This window comes from Sceloporus undulatus, chromosome 1, assembly GCF_019175285.1.
Source record: "Sceloporus undulatus isolate JIND9_A2432 ecotype Alabama chromosome 1, SceUnd_v1.1, whole genome shotgun sequence".
Classification (NCBI taxonomy): domain Eukaryota; kingdom Metazoa; phylum Chordata; class Lepidosauria; order Squamata; family Phrynosomatidae; genus Sceloporus; species Sceloporus undulatus.
The window spans coordinates 92,921,015-92,927,014 of NC_056522.1; the positions used below are offsets into that span (position 1 = coordinate 92,921,015).

Genomic DNA, 6,000 nt, shown 5'->3' on the forward strand with positions numbered 1-6,000 from the left:
CACACACTATGTAAGTGTAAACAATTCAACTTTAGAAGCAATGAGAATGAGGTACAGCCTCTGGCAGGTGGGGGTCACACACAGGCCACTCAGGGTGACCAGATGCTGTAACTAGACAAAGGCACTGCAAAATGTAAGACGCTCAAGAAAAATGTAGGACATTAACAAATAAAGGCTAAAAACACTCGTAGAAATATAAATTCATGCTGCTTAGTCATGCTCAAAATGGAGGATATTTTGGAATTCCTCTTGGACAGAAGGTTGAAATGGAGGACAGGTCCTGCAAAAGGAGGGCGTCTGGCCACCTTGAGCCCACTAGTCCTGTTAGGCAGTCACTCCAGACAGCTATTGAATATCATGAAGTCATGGCAAAATTCAATGTATTAATAGTACAGTCGGTCCTCCTTATCCACAGATTCTACTGGATTCTAGTATCCACAGTTTGAAACTATTAAAATATATATTTAACAATTCCAAACAGCAACACATGATTTTGCCATTTTATATAAGGGGCACCATTTTACTATCTATTGTTTTTAATGGGACCTGAACATCCATGGATTATGGTAGCTATAGGTGTCGTGGAACAAAACCCCGGTGGATACTAAGGGCCCATTGTATTGCATTTTTATTACAGAAGCAGGAAGGTATTTGTAGGATGTTTTTGCCTTAGGTGCCTAAACAAGATTGGTTTTGGATAACAGATGTCCTAATTTGAGGAGTTGGCATTGCTCTTCTCCCTGAAAAATCTAATGTCTAGTACTGGCCTTGCCACCATCTGAGACTCCCTGGTGCACAGTATAATCAATAATTTGGATTACACTTTGAAGTCTCTTTAACAAAGCCTGACGATCATTAAAATAAGGCCTATAGAAGGTATTAAAGATTAACCAACTGGAGTTAGAGGGACTGGCCATGGCTTTAAGTGACCCCAAACCTGACAGTCCAATTTCATGCATATTTACCCAAAAATCACACTGCATTTAGTGGGCTTGCTATCTTTAAGTGTCTTTAAGGATCACAATTGTTGACACTAGCACAATGTTCATTCTATGGTTTGCGCCCATGTTTGTGGGAAAGTAGTCATTAAGTTTAAAAGAACTGTTGGATCTTTAAAATATTAGCGTAATGTATAGCACAGCGCAACATCCAAGTGTCTTATGTAAACCCGTTTTTAAAATAAGGGCAAATACTTATTTCACAAGCATTTGTATGAGCTGTCATGTAGTTACGTAACTTAATGCAACAAACAAGTATTACTTGCATATGTGTAATGCTTGCTGTAAGGTCTTATTTGTTCCCAGGGTTCAATCCCAGAATTTATTTTCTATGCTAACCCTCTGAAAGTAATAAAATATAATTCTGTTTCTCAGCATATATTGATTGGTTGGCCATAAAGAAGCAAAGACAATCAGTTTTTCCCCCACACACTTCTATTTTCCTGTCCTCTTATACTTCACAAAAAAGTAAGCACTGTCGTTTTGTACCTCAAAAGTCAAAGTAAGTGAGGCCATCACAATACAATAAATACAATACATCCTGGGTTGTTGTACTGTTTTAAAGTGTATAGTTTTTAAGTGCTTTTATCTTTTTAAATTATCTTCTATTTTTAAACAAATTATCTCTTTTAATATTGTAATAATTTAATTCTATTTTAATTCTCACTTTTGTAAGTGCTTAATTGTAGTGTGCTTTTAAACCATAAGGTGCTTTGAGTCCCAATTTTGGGGAAAAAGTAGGATACAAGTAAGTGTAACAACAAGAACAACAACAGTTGCAGCCAAATGTTGTTCTTGTTGGCTGCTGAAAATTAGCTACTTTTCCTTTATGGCTGATTAGGGATTCTGTGTGATTCAAATGCCTCTGCACATTGATATAAATAGAGGAAAGGCACCCAAACTATTTCTCTGTTGCATAACTTTGAATTTTAAAGAACCCAGACCCACTTCTCTCCTCATCCAAGCCCATTTCTACCCTCACTGCGCACTACACCAGTGCTATCCTAAGTCTCAGTCTTTCCCACTTGTGAAACTAGCAGATCAGTTGCAGTCCTATATACACTTACCGTAGACTAGGGCCCAATGAATTTACGCTGCTGCATCCACACTGTAGAAACGATCCAGGATGACACCACTTTAACTGCCATGGCTCAATGCTATGGAATCCTAGGATTCGTAGTCTGTTGTGGCACCAAAGCCACCAAGGAGAAGGCTAAATATCTCACAGAACTACAAATCCCAGAAATCTATAGCATTGAGTCATGGCAGTTAAAGCAGTGTCAACCTGAATTATTTCTGCAGTGGGGATGCAGCCTCAGTGGGGCTTAACTTTTGAGCAGACAGAGGACTGCGCTGTCAAAGGCTTATCTAAACTGGAGAAATAATCCAATTTGACACCACTTTCACTGCCATGGCTCAATGCTATGGAATAGTGGGAACTGTAGTTTGTTGGGGGCACCTCTGGTAACACTCTCTCAGTGTGCCAACAAACTACCATTCCCATGATTCCACAGCATTGAGCCTTGGCAGTTAAAGTGGTGTCAAACTGGATTATTTCCCCAGTGTGGAAGCAGCCAAAGACATCTGGGAGCTGTTCTAAAGGCAAAGCTGCTCTCACCCACTTAATGCTTAATTTCATAAAACAGCAAACAACTCTGCTTTTATAAGAAGTCTAGGGTGCTGTGACAGCATTTTCTAGATGGAAAAATCACACAACAAATCAAGAACCCAAGTAACACAACACACATTACATTGTTCCAGCCAGTAGAAACACACCAGCCAGAAGCATCAGATACAGCACCTGCCCAGGGAAAGCCCTGAGTTTGTTGTTGTTGTATGTCTTCAAGTCATTTCTGATTTATTGCTACCATAAGGCAAACCTATCACAGGATTTTATTGGACAGATTTCTTTAGAGGAGTTTGCCACTGCTCTGAGGCTGAGAGTGTGTGACTTGCCCAAGGTCTCCATAGCTGAGTGGGGATTTGAGCTCTGATCACCCAGGGTTTGTCTATTCTGCAGAAATAAGGCACTTTGGCACCACTTCCAGTGCTGTAGCGCCATCCTAGAGAATCTTGGGATTTGTAGTTTTGCAAGGTCTTTAGCCTTCTCTGCCAGAGAGTGCTGGTGCCACGTTGTTCTGTGCCTCCAAGTCATTTGGCGACTCTAAGGCAAAGCTATCACGGGGTTTTCTAAGCAAGTGTCTTGAGAAAGGGTTTGCCTTGGCCATCCTCCGAGGCTGAGAGAGTGTGACTGGAACATGTTGACCCAGTGGGTTTAACACGGCCCAGCCATGATCCAAGCCCTGCTCCCCAGAGTTATTGCTGGTGCCTCACAAAAAAAATATGAATCCCAGGATGTTGCAGGATCCTGTGCCATGGCAGTTAAAAGTGGTTTCAAACCGCATTACTCCTACACAGTGTAGATGAACCCTTTAAAGTCCAACACTCAGACCAATACTATTAGCTTCTGGAGAACTTTACAAGTGGCCTAATACATCTATTGCCAATATGCTGGCAGCCAGTTTGATGTAGTGGTTTGAGCATTGGGCCATGACTCTGGAGACCAGGGTTCAAATCCCGGCTGGGCCACACTGACCTTGGTCCAGTCACATTCAGCTCCAGAGGATGACTATGAGGGAATTAAAGGGATGTATTTTAACTGTATGTTGTATTTTACACTATGTTTACTCGATGTTGTAAGCCGACTCGATCCTGCGGGAGAAGTGGCATTATTAGTAATAATAATAATAATAATTATTATTATTATTATTATTATGACAAACCCTTTCTGAAGAAACATGCCCATAAAACTTCAGGATAGGGTCGCCACAAGTCAGAAATGGAGACCAGGGTTCGAATCCTGGCTGAGCCATTTTAACCTTGGTCCAGTCACACTCTCTCAGCCTCAGAAGATGCCTATAGCAAACCCATTTCTGAAGAAACATGCCCAGAAAACCCCATGAAAGGGTTGCCACAAGTCAGAAATGGAGAACAGAGTTCGAATCCCAGTTGGGCCACATTGACCTTAATAATAATAATAATAATAATAATAATAATAATAATAATAATAATAATTTATTTTTCTCCCTTTTTTAATAAGCAATCAAAGTGGCTTACATCTAAAATCCATCCCACATATATATATATAGTATCCCCATTTCCCCTGAAAAGAAAATTAAAGACAGTTACATTTAAAAGTTAATAACAGATAAAAGCAAATAAAACAGTGGCTGAGCACTAGTATACAATACATGAGGTAGCCACACTCTCTCAGCCTCAAAGGATGCCCATGTCAAACAGTTTCTGAAGAAACATGCCCAGAAAAACCCACATTAGGGTCACCACAAGTCAGAATGGAGACCAGGGTTCGAATCCTGGCAGGGAAATGTTAAACTTGGTCAAGTCACACTCTCTCAGCCTCAGAGGATACCCATGTCAACCCATTCCTAAAGAAAACATGCCCAGAATAGGGTTGCCACGAGTCAGAAAGAAGGCACACAACAACAACAACACAACCTCACTTTACCCCAAACCCCAAAGAAAGGAAAGACTTACTCGTGTGTTCAGCTTGGAAAGCGAGGCAGGGGGGAAATAAATACAGAAAGACGCCAACAGATCCTCCTCAATGGATGCCTCTCTGGGGAGTCATGCTAGCCCTAACCCTGGCTCCACGGAAGACGCGTGTCGCCCTTGCGTGTCGTGTGAGCGGGGCTATAGTAGTGCTGTCGTAACCGGCCCTCGGGGCGGGAAGGCTTTGGAGGACGGGCTTTCCTCCCTCGGCGGCGGCGGCGGTGGCTTCCTCCCTTCTTCACCCCCTTCCCTGTTTTACTACTAACGTGGAATATTTGAAGTAAAAGAAGAAAAGCCCAGGGTTGGGGATTTCCACACACACAAAGACACACACACACAACAGAGACAAGCGAGGGACTTTCCTGGCTGACATGTGACACTGTGGTTGTGGTTGTGTGATTATTTCCAACATGTGCCCTCCAGGTGGCGCTGTGGGAGCAGTGAGGCCTACTGCCATGGCAGACGCCGGGCTAGCAGTTTCGCGACTGTCCAGGTTTCCAGGAGGGCCTTTCCCCCCTCTTCCTCCTCCTCCGCGAGTGGGGCTCTCCCGCCCGAGTCAACCAGGGCCTCCCCCGCCATTATTCCTGCCACCACACTGCAGAAATAACCCACTCTCAGACCGCTTTAACTCCCCCCTGGGCCTGGCTCAGTGCTAGAGGATCATGGGAGTTGTAGTTTATTGGACAGGCTACTCTCAGGACAGAACAGGGAGAAACAGAATGGTTCCCAGTTGGTTCCCGGTTGGCAAAGGAGTCAGCCAAGGCTGCATCCTTTCATGCTACCTGTTCAGATTGTACACTGACATATTGTAAGGAAAACAGGCTTTTGGTCCACATTCCCACTTTTACAAATAAATAACTTTGTGAACTGAACCAATGGATTGGTTTGGCAGCGGAGCATGGTTCACGCTGCATTTGCCCCAAATGCATTTTCTTACTGCAAAATGAAATAAAATGACCCGCTCGTGGTTCACATTCAGGAATGAACCGATTCAAAATGGGCCCATTCCAGCCGGCCAAAGGGCAAATTTAAATAGATTCCGATCCGCATCTGGTTCTCACTTGTGCAGAATCGATTTATCCAAAAAGACCAGGGGAAAAATCAGCGTCAAAAAGATGTGGGTTAAGTAGAGTTACCATAATTCTCTACTATAAACTGGGACAAAATGTAGGACAAAATTTAGACCAAAATATAAGACAATTGTAGGATAAAATTTAGCCCAAAATGTAGGACATTTAAGAAAAACTGAGCACTAAAGTTAGAATTGTACAAGCCATTTTATTCCCTGTTGCCAAGTATGGATCTGAGAGCTGGACAGTTAAGCAGGATAGGAGGAAAATCAACTCATTTGAAATATGGTGCTGGAGAAGAGTGCTGAGGATCCCATGGACAGCCAAAAGGACAAACAAATGGCAGATCAAGCCAGAAATAT

The 6,000-nt window shown here is 42.6% G+C and overlaps 1 protein-coding gene across 2 annotated transcripts in view; it reads right to left on the bottom strand.

Moving 5' to 3' along the window:
• The window catches only part of TNFAIP3 (TNF alpha induced protein 3), a 29,186-nt gene extending 24,215 nt beyond the window's left edge, over positions 1-4,971 (bottom strand). Inside the window, exon 1 of one of the 2 annotated variants that reach the window (XM_042444867.1) lies at positions 4,554-4,971. The gene's annotated coding sequence lies outside the window, so the exon portion shown is untranslated. The remainder of the gene's footprint in view (positions 1-4,553) is intronic. The other variant, XM_042444868.1, reaches the window with a different exon arrangement.
• Positions 4,972-6,000: the final 1,029 nt, after the last annotated feature.